Source organism: Oncorhynchus nerka, linkage group LG7 (assembly GCF_034236695.1).
Source record: "Oncorhynchus nerka isolate Pitt River linkage group LG7, Oner_Uvic_2.0, whole genome shotgun sequence".
Lineage (NCBI taxonomy): Eukaryota > Metazoa > Chordata > Actinopteri > Salmoniformes > Salmonidae > Oncorhynchus > Oncorhynchus nerka.
In genome coordinates this window covers 83,561,049-83,576,741 of record NC_088402.1, presented here as the reverse complement: position 1 = coordinate 83,576,741, position 15,693 = coordinate 83,561,049, and the positions used below count along the sequence as shown (strand labels likewise).

Sequence of the window (15,693 nt, the reverse complement as noted above, 5' to 3'; positions counted from 1 at the left end):
AACCCCTGTGAGTCATTCACACACACACACACACACACACACACACACACACACACACACACACACACGGACCAGAGACACATCAACCTGTCCTGTGAGTCACGTATACGTAGCAGACGTCACTCATGATTGCTTTATCTATTCCCCAAACTATTGTTTGTCCTGGCATTGACATTTACATTACATTTAAGTCATTTAGCAGACGCTCTTATCCAGAGCGACTTACAAATTGGTGCATTCACCTTATGACATCCAGTGGAACAGTAGTGCATCTAAATCTTTAAGGGGGGTGAGAGGGATTACTTTATCCTATCCTAGGTATTCCTTAAAGAGGTGGGGTTTCAGGTGTCTCCGGAAGGTGGTGATTGACTCCGCTGTCCTGGCGTCGTGAGGGAGTTTGTTCCACCATTGGGGGGCCAGAGCAGCGAACAGTTTTGACTGGGCTGAGCGGGAACTGTACTTCCTCAGTGGTAGGGAGGCGAGCAGGCCAGAGGTGGATGAACGCAGTGTCCTTGTTTGGGTGTAGGGCCTGATCAGAGCCTGGAGGTACTGAGGTGCCGTTCCCCCCCCAGCTCCGTAGGCAAGCACCATGGTCTTGTAGTGGATGCGAGCTTCAACTGGAAGCCAGTGGAGAGAGCGGAGGAGCGGGGTGACGTGAGAGAACTTGGGAAGGTTGAACACCAGACGGGCTGCGGCGTTCTGGATGAGTTGTAGGGGTTTAATGGCACAGGCAGGGAGCCCAGCCAACAGCGAGTTGCAGTAATCCAGACGGGAGATGACAAGTGCCTGGATTAGGACCTGCGCCGCTTCCTGTGTGAGGCAGGGTCGTACTCTGCGGATGTTGTAGAGCATGAACCTACAGGAACGGGCCACCGCCTTGATGTTAGTTGAGAACGACAGGGTGTTGTCCAGGATCACGCCAAGGTTCTTAGCGCTCTGGGAGGAGGACACAATGGAGTTGTCAACCGTGATGGCGAGATCATGGAACGGGCAGTCCTTCCCCGGGAGGAAGAGCAGCTCCGTCTTGCCGAGGTTCAGCTTGAGGTGGTGATCCGTCATCCACACTGATATGTCTGCCAGACATGCAGAGATGCGATTCGCCACCTGGTCATCAGAAGGGGGAAAGGAGAAGATTAATTGTGTGTCGTCTGCATAGCAATGATAGGAGAGACCATGTGAGGTTATGACAGAGCCAAGTGACTTGGTGTATAGCGAGAATAGGGGAGGGCCTAGAACAGAGCCCTGGGGGACACCAGTGGTGAGAGCACGTGGTGTGGAGACGGATTCTCGCCACGCCACCTGGTAGGAGCGACCTGTCAGGTAGGACGCAATCCAAGCGTGGGCCGCGCCGGAGATGCCCAACTCGGAGAGGGTGGAGAGGAGGATCTGATGGTTCACAGTATCGAAGGCAGCCGATAGGTCTAGAAGGATGAGAGCAGAGGAGAGAGAGTTAGCTTTAGCAGTGCGGAGCGCTCCGTGATACAGAGAAGAGCAGTCTCAGTTGAATGACTAGTCTTGAAACCTGACTGATTTGGATCAAGAAGGTCATTCTGAGAGAGATAGCGGGAGAGCTGGCCAAGGACGGCACGTTCAAGAGTTTTGGAGAGAAAAGAAAGAAGGGATACTGGTCTGTAGTTGTTGACATCGGAGGGATCGAGTGTAGGTTTTTTCAGAAGGGGTGCAACTCTCGCTCTCTTGAAGACGGAAGGGACGTAGCCAGCGGTCAGTGATGAGTTGATGAGCGAGGTGAGGTAAGGGAGAAGGTCTCCGGAAATGGTCTGGAGAAGAGAGGAGGGGATAGGGTCACGCGGGCAGGTTGTTGGGCGGCCGGCCGTCACAAGACGCGAGATTTCATCTGGAGAGAGATGGGAGAAAGAGGTCAGAGCACAGGGTAGGGCAGTGTGAGCAGAACCAGCGGTGTCGTTTGACTTAGCAAACGAGGATCGGATGTCGTCGACCTTCTTTTCAAAATGGTTGACGAAGTCATCTGCAGAGAGGGAGGAGGGGGGGGGGGGGAGGAGGATTCAGGAGGGAGGAGAAGGTTGCAAAGAGCTTCCTAGGGTTAGAGGCAGATGCTTGGAATTTAGAGTGGTAGAAAGTGGCTTTAGCAGCAGAGAGAGAAGAGGAAAATGTAGAGAGGAGGGAGTGAAAGGATGTCAGGTCCGCAGGGGAGGCGAGTTTTCCTCCATTTCCGCTCGGCTGCCCGGAGCCCTGTTCTGTGAGCTCGCAATGAGTCATCCCGAGCCACGGAGCGGGAGGGGAGGGCCGAGCCGGCCTGGAGGATAGGGGACATAGAGAGTCAAAGGATGCAGAAAGGGAGGAGAGGAGGGTTGAGGAGGCAGAATCAGGAGATAGGTTGGAGAAGGTTTGAGCAGAGGGAAGAGATGATAGGATGGAAGAGGAGAGAGTAGCGGGGGAGAGAGAGCGAAGGTTGGGACGGCGCGATACCATCCGAGTAGGGGCAGTGTGGGAAGTGTTGGATGAGAGCGAGAGGGAAAAGGATACAAGGTAGTGGTCGGAGACTTGGAGGGGGAGTTGCAATGAGGTTAGTGGAAGAACAGCATCTAGTAAAGATGAGGTCGAGCGTATTTTCTGCCTTGTGAGTAGGGGGGGAAGGTGAGAGGGTGAGGTCAAAAGAGGAGAGGAGTGGAAAGAAGGAGGCAGAGAGGAATGAGTCAAAGGTAGACGTGGGGAGGTTAAAGTCACCCAGAACTGTGAGAGGTGAGCCGTCCTCAGGAAAGGAGCTTATCAAGGCATCAAGCCCATTGATGAACTCTCCGAGGGAACCTGGAGGGCGATAAATGATAAGGATGTTAAGCTTGATAGGGCTGGTAACTGTGACAGCATGGAATTCAAAGGAGGCGATAGACAGATGGGTAAGGGGAGAAAAGAGAGAATGACCACTTGGGAGAGATGAGGATCCCGGTGCCACCACCCCGCTGACCAGAAGCTCTCGGGGTGTGCGAGAACACGTGGGCAGACGAAGAGAGAGCAGTAGGAGTAGCAGTGTTGTCTGTGGTGATCCATGTTTCCGTCAGTGCCAAGAAGTCGAGGGACTGGAGGGAGGCATAGGCTGAGATGAACTCTGCCTTGTTGGCCGCAGATCGGCAGTTCCAGAGGCTACCGGAGACCTGGAACTCCACGTGGGTCGTGCGCGCTGGGACCACCAGATTAGGTGGACGCGCCACGCGGTGTGGAGCGTTTGTATGGTCTGTGCAGAGAGGAGAGAACAGGGATAGACAGACACATAGTTGACAGGCTACACAAGAGGCTACGCTAATGCAAAGGAGATTGAATGACAAGTGGACTACACGTCTCGAGTGTTCAGAAAGTTGCTTATGTAGCAAGAATCTTATTGACTAAAATGATTAAAATGATACAGTACTGCTGAAGTAGGCTAGCTGGCAGAGGCTGCGTTGTTGACTATGTAGGCTAGCTGGCATTGGCTGCGTTGTTGACACTACACTAATCAAGTCGTTCCGTTGAGTGTAATAGTTTCTACTGTGCTGCTATTCGGGGCCAGCTGGCTAGCTAGCAGTGTTGATTACGTTACGCTATGCTAAAAGAACGACAATAGCTGGCTAGCTAACCTAGGAAATCGCTCTAGACTACACAATTATCTTTGATACAAAGAAAGTAGCAGCTATGTAGCTAGCTACGATCAAACAAATCAAGCCGTTGTACTGTAATGAAATGAAATGAAAAATGTGATACTACCTGTGGAGCGAAGCGAAATGCGACCGGATTGTTGAGTGCGGAAGTTCTGTTCGGTAGACGTTGGCTAGCTGTTGGCTAGCTAGCAGTGTCTCCTACGTTAAGGACGACAAATAGCTGGCTAGCTAACCTCGGTAAATTAAGATAATCACTCTAAAACTACACACTCTAAACTACACAATTATCTTGGATACGAAGACAGCAAAGACAACTATGTAGCTAGCTAACACTACACTAATCAAGTCGTTCAGTTGAGTGTAATAGTTGTGCTGCTAATCGGTAGACGGTGGACTAGCTAACGGTGGACGTTAGCTAGCTGGCTAGCTGCAGGGCAGTGTAGACTGCGTTGAACGACGAAATACGATAATTACGCAATTATCTATGATACGAAGACGGCTATGTAGCTAGCTAAGAAGAAATTGCTAAGATTAGACAAATCAAACCGTTGTACTATAATGAAATGTAATGAAATGTAATACTACCTGCGGACCGAGTGCAGATGCGACCGCTCGCTCCAACCCGGAAGTCAAATTTTGACCTGTCATAGTCTTCATCAGTGCCCCACCTCTATTGGTACACTGATATGTATTTTTAGATGCAGTGCACACAACTTCCAAGAGAAACATCTGATCCGGTCAATTAGATTCATATAATCTGTTTGATTCTTAACAGGGAAACACATTGCTGACACATTCTTATGTATTTCTGCTGTCTTTCAGGGTCTGTGTCGTCGTGCGACGCCTTCCTCAACGTGTTCCAGTCTCACGGGTTAAAGCCGGAGGTCATCTGCCCCTGTGCCTCCTCTCCTGAAGCTCTCACTGTGGCTATACGCAGGTAAACAACGTACATATCTGTCTACCTCTTTCCCTCTCTTTCTCTGATCCTCTCTCTTACACAATACACTGAGATCGTTCTGATACTCCCCCTCCAGGCCTGGTGCTCGTGGTACAGCCCTCCCTGCCAGGGCCATTCTCTCCATGGGCGGGCTGAGTCATGGGGTCATCAGGGTCAACACAGAGGACAAGAACTCTGCCCTCACTGTACAGGATGTAGGCCATGTGATGCCTGGAGGTACGCCACTCACTAAGCTACAATATAACCTCACACCCTCACTGTAACACAACTCACTATAACACGCCTCACTATGACACACCCCACCTCACTATGGCACACCCCACCTCACTATAACACACCTCACTGACACACCCCACCTCACAATAACACACCTCACAATAACACCCTTCACTATGCCACACCTCACTGACACCCCTTACTATGCCACACCTCACTGACACCCCTTACTATGCCACACCTCACTATGCCACACCTCACTGACACCACTCACTATGCCACACCTCACTGACACCACTCACTATGCCACACCTCACTGACACCCCTTACTATGCCACACCTCACTGACACCCCTTACTATGCCACACCTCACTGACACCCCTTACTATGCCACACCTCACTATGCCACACCTCACAATAACACACCTCACAATAACACCCTTCACTATGCCACACCTCACTATGACACACCCCACCTCACTGACACCCCTTACTATGCCACACCTCACTATGACACACCCCACCTCACTATGACACCCCTCACTATGACACACCCCACCTCACTATGACACACCCCACCTCACTATGACACACCCCACCTCACTATGACACCCCTCACTATGCCACACCTCACTATGACACACCCCACCTCACTATGACACCCCTCACTATGCCACACCTCACTATGACACACCCCACCTCACTATGACACAACTCACTATGACACACCCCACCTCACTATGACACCCTCACTATGACACACCCCACCTCACTATGACACAACTCACTATGACACCTCACTATGACACACCCCACCTCACAATGACACACCCCACCTCACTATGACACCTCACAATGACACACCCCACCTCACTATGACACAACTCACTATGACTCACTATGCTACACCTCACTGACACCCCTCACTATGCCACACCTCACTGACACAACTCACTGATACCCTCACTATAACACACCACTATAACACACGGGCGGCAGGGTAGCCTAGTGGTTAGAGCGTTGGACTAGTAACTGGAAGGTTGCAAGTTCAAACCCCCGAGCTGACAAGGTACAAATCTGTCGTTCTGCCCCTGAACAGGCAGTTAACCCACTGTTCATAGGCCATCATTGAAAATAAGAATTTGTTCTTAACTGACTTGCCTAGTTAAATAAAGGTAAAATAAATTTTAAAAACATCCCACCTCACTATAACACACCACTCACTATAACACACCCCACCTCACGATAACACACCTAATTTCATTATAACAAACCACTATAACACACCCCATCTCACTATGACACAACTCACTATGACACGCACCACAAGAACACACCCCACACCACTATACCATATCTCACTATAACACACTTTACTATAACACACCACTATAACACACCACTATAACACACCACTATAACACACCACTATAACACACTTTACTATAACACACTTTACTATAACACACCACTATAACACACCACTATAACACACCACTATAACACACCACTATAACACACCACTATACTATACCACTATAACATATCTCACTATAACACACTTTACTATAACACACACCACTATACCACAACACTATACCACACCACTATACTATACCACTATAACACACTTTACTATAACACACCACTATACTATACCACTATAACATATCTCACTATAACACACTTTACTATAACACACCACTATAACACACCACTATAACACACCACTATACTATACCACTATAACATATCTCACTATAACACACTTTACTATAACACACACCACTATACCACACCACTATACCACACCACTATACTATACCACTATAACACACTTTACTATAACACACCACTATACTATACCACTATAACATATCTCACTATAACACACTTTACTATAACACACCACTATAACACACCACTATAACACACCACTATACTATACCACTATAACACACTTTACTATAACACACCACTATACCACACCACTATACCATATCTCACTATAACACACTTTACTATAACACACACCACTATACCACACCACTATACCACACCACTATACTATACCACTATAACACACTTTACTATAACACACACCACTATACCACACCACTATACTATACCACTATAACATATCTCACTATAACACACTTTACTATAACACACCACTATAACACACCCCACACCACTATAACACACCACTATAACATATCTCACTATAACACACCCCACACCACTATACCACACCACTCTATACCACACCACTCTATACCACACCACTCTATACCACACCACTCTATACTACACCACTATACCACTCTCTACCACACCACTCTATACCACACCACTCTATACCACACCACTCTATACCACACCACACCACTCTATACCACACCACTATACCACACCACAACACCTCACTCTTTCTGTTTTCTGTTCATCACTGACTGACTTTAACCGTGGTGGTTTAACTGTGTCTTGTCAATGTCACTTCCTGGTGTTAATTCTACTTTGCTCAGCATTTTAGTCATTGTTTTATAACCCCTTAAGGTCAATGTCCACTCCCCTACATACATCTAATTAGCATAATAACAAAATCCCCGTTAAAAAATCCATCCGTTTTAAGTTTGAGATGTCATTCCACCGCATCCGCCTATGTGACACTTCCGCATCTGCGGTGAAAGGTGACCGAGCTAGAGCGGTGTCAGTGCAAAGGTGAGACTCTCAAAATACATACATGTCGGTTGTTTGGCTGTAGGACGTCCACGGGCCTCACAAGCCTCGTCTGAAGGTCCCCCGGTACACAGTATATGGAGACTGTTTAGTGACAATAAATAAGGGGTTAATTACATTTTTTTTTTTCCTGATCATATATCTCTGATATACGATTGACACTTCAGAACAAACTTCTTTTAGAATGTTTTGGGGGGCTATTTGATGTTCCATGTCATGAATCTGTTATTCAATGTGTTTTGTATGGGGGAAAATAGCATTAAGGCCAAATAAAAATGTTCATCAAATGTATTTATTTTTTAATACTTCTAGTGGTCTTCAAAATCAAATGGCAAAAAAGATCCTTGGGTTCACCTTCTTAAAACAATTCTATTTAACTTAGTAGTCCCCCCCCCCTGCTGATTTTATACAGCACTTTTCATGGACCCAAAGATGCTTTTGGGAGTTGGTTTCTAATGTACAGTATGTGTGTTTTAGCCCTAATGTCATTGTGTCTTGTGTTTCAGCTCTGATGTGTATTGTGAAGCCAGACGGGCCTCCACAGCTCTGTAAGACCGACGAGATCGGAGAGATAGTGCTGAACTCCAGGGCTGGAGGAACCTTGTACTACGGTCTACCTGGAGTCACCAAGAACACCTTCGAGGTGAGGAGAGGACTGTTTACTGAACCCTCTCATCAAGTTTCTGCATTTCTGTTCAGTGTAGTGCTACTGACACTGGGATGTAGCCATCAACCTAAGAACATGACTCCTCTGTCAGAGCATTACAATTCTAAAAGCTCTACCCCAACTGTATTATTCAGTGGTCATGGTTACCTATGGTCTCTATTACTAATTAGGGTTGCCAAGCAACCATTTAATTTACAGAAGTTACCTGAATCTTTGGTCATTTTGCTAATTAACAGAAAATGTATTGAACATCTATGGTACCTTTGGTAATTTATACTGGAATAATGTTTATATTCCTATTATAGTATTCATTTATTTGATTTTATCCATGTCCATGAGTTTCTAGTGGATAGACCAGTCTCGGTTCAAGTTGAAAAATAGCCTAATTAAAAATATAGCATCATTTTCTATTAACCTTTTCACTAAGTTGATGTTTTATATAAATATATATAAAGGACATTTCTGCCACCAGTTAGACTCCAAAACATTGAGAACAAATATATATTGACATAGTCAAATAAAGTGTGTAAAATGTTTTATATAAATATATATAAAGGACATTTCATGTTGAAACCCTCATTATTAAACACCAGTGGTATTCACTAAGTTGATGTTTTATATTTAGGGTAATGTTTTACAGCTTTCTCATTCTATACCGAACAAAAATATAAACGCAACATGCAACAATTTCTAAGATTTGACTGAGTTACAATTAATATAAGTCAATTGAAATAAATGAGGCCCTAATCTATAGATTTCACATGACTGGGAATACTGATACGCATCTGTTGGTCACAGATACTGGATCAGAAATCCAGTCAGTATCTGGTGTGACCACCATTTGCCTGATGCAGCTTGACAAATCTCCTTCTCATAGAGTTGATCAGGCTGTTGATTGTGGCCTGTGCAATGCTGTCCTCCTACTCTCCAATGTGAAGTTGCTGGATATTGGCAGGAACTGGAACACGCTGTCATACACATCGATCCAGAGCATCCCAAACATGCACAATGTGTGACATGTCCGGTGATTATGCAGGCTATGGAAGAACTGGGACATTTTCAGCTTCCAGGAATTGTGTACAGATCCTTGTTGCATGGGGCTGTGCATTATCATGCTGAAAACATGAGGTTATGGCGGTGGATGAATGGCACGACAATGGGCCTCAGGATCTCGTCACGGTATCTCTGTGCATTCAATATGCCATCAATAAAATGCAATTGTGTTAATTGTCCGTAGCTTATGCCTGCCCATACCATAACCCCATAACCCCACTCTGTTCACAACGTTGACATCAGCAAACCGCTCGCCCACACAACTCCATACACGTGGTCTGCGATTGTGAGGACAGTTGAACGTACTGCCAAGTTCTCTAAAACAATGTTGGAAGTGGCTTATGGTAGAGAAATGAGATTTCAATGATCTGGCAACAGTTCTGGTGGACATTCAGCAGTCAGCATGCACGCTCCCTCAACTTGAAACATCTGTGGCATTGTGTTACAAAACTGCACCTTTTTTCCCGCACAATATGCACCTGTGTAATGATCATGCTGTTTATTCAGCTTCTTGATATTATCCTGGCAAAGGAGAAATGTTCACTAACAGGGATGTAACCAAATTTGTGCACCAAATTTGAGAGAAATTCTCTTTTTGTGTGTGTATAGAACATTTCTGGGATCTTTTATTTCAGCTCAAGAAACATGGGACCAACACTTTACATGTTGCGTTTATATTTTTGTTCAGTATCTTATTTAATTATTTCATATATTTTACAAGAGAGAGGACCAGAGATAATTAGACACCTGGCCAAAAGGGCCAGTTAATTCTGGTATATTACTGGTAAACTTAGAAAGTTTCCAGTAATATACCCTCCCTTTGCAACGCTGATCTCTCTAACCTGAGTTGAGGAGTTGTGTTGACAGTTAAACGTGGTGTTGTGATTGGTTGAAAGGTTGATCATTATGTAATATATTATGCAGTAACCTCCATAACTGAAAGTGTGTCCCTCTGTCTCTGCAGGTGATTCCTGTGAACCAGGCTGGAGCTCCGATAGGAGACATCCCCTTCACTAGGACTGGCCTGCTGGGCTTCGTAGGGCCGGTAAGATAGACAGTCGTTTCAGGCCCTACCTAACCTATTCAGTCTATAGCTATGCACAACTACTTTATATCAACAAAACATGTCAATGTAGAATAGAGTTTTGGCGTGTCTGATGTCTAGAGAATGAAAATAAATGGTGACATTGCTTTGTGACCTTCTGCTATTTCCCTCCCGAACTCCTCAGGGAAGTCTGGTGTTTGTAGTGGGGAAGAATGAGGGGCTCCTGATGGTCAGTGGTAGACGACACAATGCTGATGACTTGGTGGCCACAGCCCTGGCCGTGGAGCCTGTCAAAACAGTCTACAGGGGGAGGTGAGTGTGTCAGGAGCACAGTCCTTCTGGTGTGTTGGTAAGGTGTGTTGGTAAGGTGTGAGAGTGCCCTGGCTGTGGAGCCTGTCAAAACAGTCTACAGGGGGAGGTGAGTGTGTCAGGAGCACAGTCCTTCTGGTGTGTTTTGCTGTGTTGGTAAGGTGTGTTGGTAAGGTGTGAGAGTGCCCTGGCCGTGGAGCCTGTCAAAACTGTCTACACGGGGAGGTGAGTGTGTCAGGAGCACAGTCCTTCTGGTGTGTTTTGCTGTGTTGGTAAGGTGTGAGAGTGCCCTGGCCGTGGAGCCTGTCAAAACTGTCTACAGGGGGAGGTGAGTGTGTCAGGAGCACAGTCCTTCTGGTGTGTTTTGCTGTGTTGGTAAGGTGTGAGAGTGCCCTGGCTGTGGAGCCTGTCAAAACTGTCTACACGGGGAGGTGAGTGTGTCAGGAGCGCAGTCCTGGTGTGTTTTCTGTGTGTGTTTTGCTGTGTTGGTAAGGTGTGTTGGTAAGGTGTGTTGGTAAGGTGTGAGTGCCCTGGCTGTGGAGCCTGTCAAAACTGTCTACACGGGGAGGTGAGTGTGTCAGGAGCGCAGTCCTTCTGGTGTGTTGGTAAGGTGTGTTGGTAAGGTGTGAGAGTGCCCTGGCTGTGGAGCCTGTCAAAACCGTCTACAGGGGGAGGTGAGTGTGTCAGGAGCGCAGTCCTTCTGGTGTGTTTTGCTGTGTTGGTAAGGTGTGTTGGTAAGGTGTGTTGGTAAGGTGTGAGAGTGCCCTGGCCGTGGGGCCTGTCAAAACTGTCTACAGGGGGAGGTGAGTGTGTCAGGAGCGCAGTCCTTCTGGTGTGTTTTGCTGTGTTGGTAAGGTGTGTTGGTAAGGTGTGAGAGTGCCCTGGCCGTGGAGCCTGTCAAAACTGTCTACACGGGGAGGTGAGTGTGTCAGGAGCACAGTCCTTCTGGTGTGTTGGTAAGGTGTGAGAGTGCCCTGGCCGTGGAGCCTGTCAAAACTGTCTACACGGGGAGGTGAGTGTGTCAGGAGCGCTGTCCTTCTGGTGTGTTTTGCTGTGTTGGTAAGGTGCGTTGGTAAGGTGTGAGAGTGCCCTGGCTGTGGAGCCTGTCAAAACTGTCTACACGGGGAGGTGAGTGTGTCAGGAGCGCAGTCCTTCTGGTGTGTTTTGCTGTGTTGGTAAGGTGTGAGAGTGCCCTGGCTGTGGAGCCTGTCAAAACCGTCTACAGGGGGAGGTGAGTGTGTCAGGAGCACAGTCCTTCTGGTGTGTTGGTAAGGTGTGAGAGTGCCCTGGCTGTGGAGCCTGTCAAAACTGTCTACACGGGGAGGTGAGTGTGTCAGGAGCGCAGTCCTTCTGGTGTGTTCTGCTGTGTTGGTAAGGTGTGGGAGTGCCCTGGCCGTGGAGCCTGTCAAAACAGGTGAGTGCCACAGTCATTCTGCTGTGTTGTTTGGCTGAGGTCTTAAGGCGTGAGAGTGTGCCGTGCTGTCTTGTCCCTCTCCCGGGGGAGGATCACTGTGTGCTCTGTGACGATGGTCTCTAGTGTGAGAGTAGGTTGTTATTGTGGGTTGTGTGTTATTGCTGACTGACTCTCTCCCTGGTGTAGGATCGCCGTGTTCTCAGTGACCGTGTTCTATGATGAGAGGATAGTGATCGTAGCAGAACAAAAGACCAGATGCCAGTGAAGAGGACAGCTTCCAGTGGATGAGCAGAGTACTACAGGTACATGTTTTATGTATTCTCTCCTCTATAAATATATTGTCTCATATCTATCACAGGTACCTAGTATTATCTATCCTTCCATCTATTTATCATTTATCTTCACTTGTCAAACTGGGTAGCCTAGTGGTTAGAGTGTTGGACTAGTAACCGGAAGGTTGCAAGTTCAAATCCCCGAGCTGACAAGGTACAAATCTGTCGTTCTGCCCCTGTTCCTAGGCCGTCATTGAAAATAATAATTTGTTCTTAACTGACTTTCCTGGTTAAATAAAGGTAAAATAAAATATTAAAAAACACCGCTTTATAATCAATCTCCATATGTTTCTTTCTAGTTATCTATCAGTGTGCACTTTTTAGGTTAAAGGTGCAATATGCAGAAATCGCTCCGCCATTTCCTGGTTGCTGAAACTCTAATAGTTTGCCTAATTTCAGTTTGTGGCAAAACAAGCTAGTGTAGTGTAGATAATCACTGTACCATATAAACAGATGTGAAATATATTTTCTATTACCAAAAATATTGTATTTTCAACATTTTCAAGTAAAAAAACAACAACCTCAAAACTAAACTATAAAACAGAAGCATAGAAATAGCTCACATAATAGTTAGACTTGCTTTCAATGAGAACGACAGATCTATAACTCACATTTCTATGTGAATTTGGTTGGGTCGCCCAAAAAGTTACATATTGCAGCTTTAAGTTCGTAGTAGAAGTACATCTAGGCGACAGTACATTAACGGCAGTGGTGGAAAAAGTACTCAATTGTCATACTTGAGTAAAAGTAAAGATACCTTAATAGAAAATGACTCAAGTAAAAGTGAAAGTTACCCAGTAAAATACTACATCAGTAAAAGTATTTGGTTTTAAATGTACTAAAGTATCTAAAGTAAATGGAATTGCTAAAATATACTTAAGTATCAAAGGTACAAGTATAAACCATTTCAAATTCTGTATATTAAGCCAACCAGACAGATAGCCAGGGGCAAACTCCAACACTCAGACACCATTTACAAACAAAGTGTTTGTGTTTAGTGACTCCACCAAATCAGAGGCAGTAGGGACAACCAGGGATTTTCTCTTGATAACTGTGTGAATTGGATAATTTTCCTGTCAAAATGTAACGAGTACTTTTGGGTGTCAGGGAAAATGTATTGAGTAAAAAATACATTATTTTCTTTAGGAATGTAGTAAAGTAAAAGTAGTCAAAGTAGAGAGACCCCAAAAACTACTTAAGTAATACTTTAAAGTATTTTTTACTTAAGTACTTTACGCCACCGATTTAACAGTAAGCCGGCACTATGACGTGTGTTCTGTCTACCATAGGCTATAGACGGTATCCACCAGGTGGGTCAGTACTGCCCAGCCCTGGTCCCAGCCAACACGTTACCCTGTTATAGGTAGCACACTGAACAACAGTGCATACAGTACTGGCATCACATAAACAGTATATCATGTGTTTTCCTCGACAGGCTATAGACAGTATCCACCAGGTGGGTCTATACTGCCCAGCCCTGATCCCAGCCAACACGTTACCCTGTTATAGGTAGCACACTGAACAACAGTGCATACAGTACTGGCATCACATAAACAGTATATCATGTGTTTTCCTCGACAGGCTATAGACAGTATCCACCAGGTGGGACTGTACTGCCCAGCCCTGGTCCCAGCCAACACGTTACCCTGTTATAGGTAGCACACCGATCAACAGTGCATACAGTACTGGCATCACATAAACAGTATATCATGTGTTTTCCTCGACAGGCTATAGACAGTATCCACCAGGTGGGTCTGTACTGTCTGGCCCTGGTCCCAGCCAACACGTTACCCTGTTATAGGTAGCACACTGGGAGGGCATCACATAAACAGTATATCATGTGTTTTCTCGACAGGCTATAGACAGTATCCAAGGGTCTGTACTGCCCAGCCCTGAACTTGCCCCTGTTATAGGGCACACTGAACAACAGTGCATACAGTACTGGCATCCATAAACAGTATATCATGTTTTCCTCGACAGGCTATAGACAGTATCCACCAGGTGGGTCACTGTCTGGCCCTGGTCCTTAGCCAACACGTTACCCAAGACACCACTGGCACATCTCAGACCAAACAGAACTTCCCAGTGTGGGATAATGACTGTCTATATCTCTGTCCACACAGTGACCAACCTGCCCCAAACCACGGCAGAAACAACCAGGTGTGTGTGGCTATAATGACTGTCTATATCTCTCCAGTGACACTTGACATAGTAGTGGTACCTCTAACCCCTCCTCTCCGTGGGCCCGGCCTCCATCATGGTTGGTAACCTGGTAGCAGGAAACAGGATGTCCCAGGCTGCAGGCAGAGAGCTGGGCGTGGTGGAGGAAGAGGGTCTGGTCAGGAAGGTAAGACCACTGAGCCTGCTGTACTGGGCTGAGCCAGCAAGGTGTCGGCCCTACTGTGTGAAAACAAACACTACAGTACCAGCTCTACAGTCTGTCTTCAATACTCACCAACACCAGGAATGGAGCACAGCTGCTTTACCAACAATCACCATCTTATTTACCGTAGTCCTAATGACAAACGTATAGGTAGAAGTGTTGTTCTGTCTCTACATCTTATTTACCGTAGTCCTAATGACAAACGTATAGCAGAAGTGTTGTTCTGTCTCTACATCATCTTATTTACCGTAGTCCTAATGACAAACGTATAGCAGAAGTGTTGTTCTGTCTCTACATCTTATTTACCGTAGTCCTAATGACAAACGTATAGCAGAAGTGCTGTTCTGTCTCTACATCTTATTTACCGTAGTCCTGTGACAAACGTATAGCAGAAGTGTTGTTCTATCTCTACATCTTATTTACCGTAGTCCTAATGACAAACGTATAGCAGAAGTGTTGTTCTGTCTCTACATCTTATTTACCGTAGTCCTAATGACAAACGTATGTTCTGTCTCTACATCTTATTTACCGTAGTCCTAATGACAAACGTATAACAGAAGTGTTGTTCTATCTCTACTTTCTCTCTGGCGATGTAGCTCTGTATGTGGCCCACCGTGATGGTAAGAGTTTAGGAGACATACCTGCCCCAGTAAGGCTGCTTCTCTCAGATGTGCTGCTTGACAGTGACTGTTTATTATGTCTGCATCACTGTAACCGTGAGCAGATCAATAGTGTGCCCCCCTGTAACCGTGAGCAGATCAATGGTGTGCCCCCCTGTAACCGTGAGCAGATCAATAGTGTGCCCCCCTGTAACCGTGAGCAGATCAATGGTGTGCCCCCCTGTAACCGCAGATCAATAGTGTGCCCCTGTAACCGTGAGCAGAGCAGAGCAGATCAATGGTGTGGCCCCCTGTAACCGTGAGCAGATCAATGGTGCCCCCTGTAACCGTGGGCAGATTTTTTTGA

At 46.2% G+C, this 15,693-nt stretch overlaps 1 pseudogene; it reads left to right on the top strand.

Moving 5' to 3' along the window:
* The window catches only part of LOC115123436 (disco-interacting protein 2 homolog B-A-like), a 151,194-nt pseudogene that overhangs the window by 120,369 nt on the left and 15,132 nt on the right, over window positions 1-15,693 (top strand).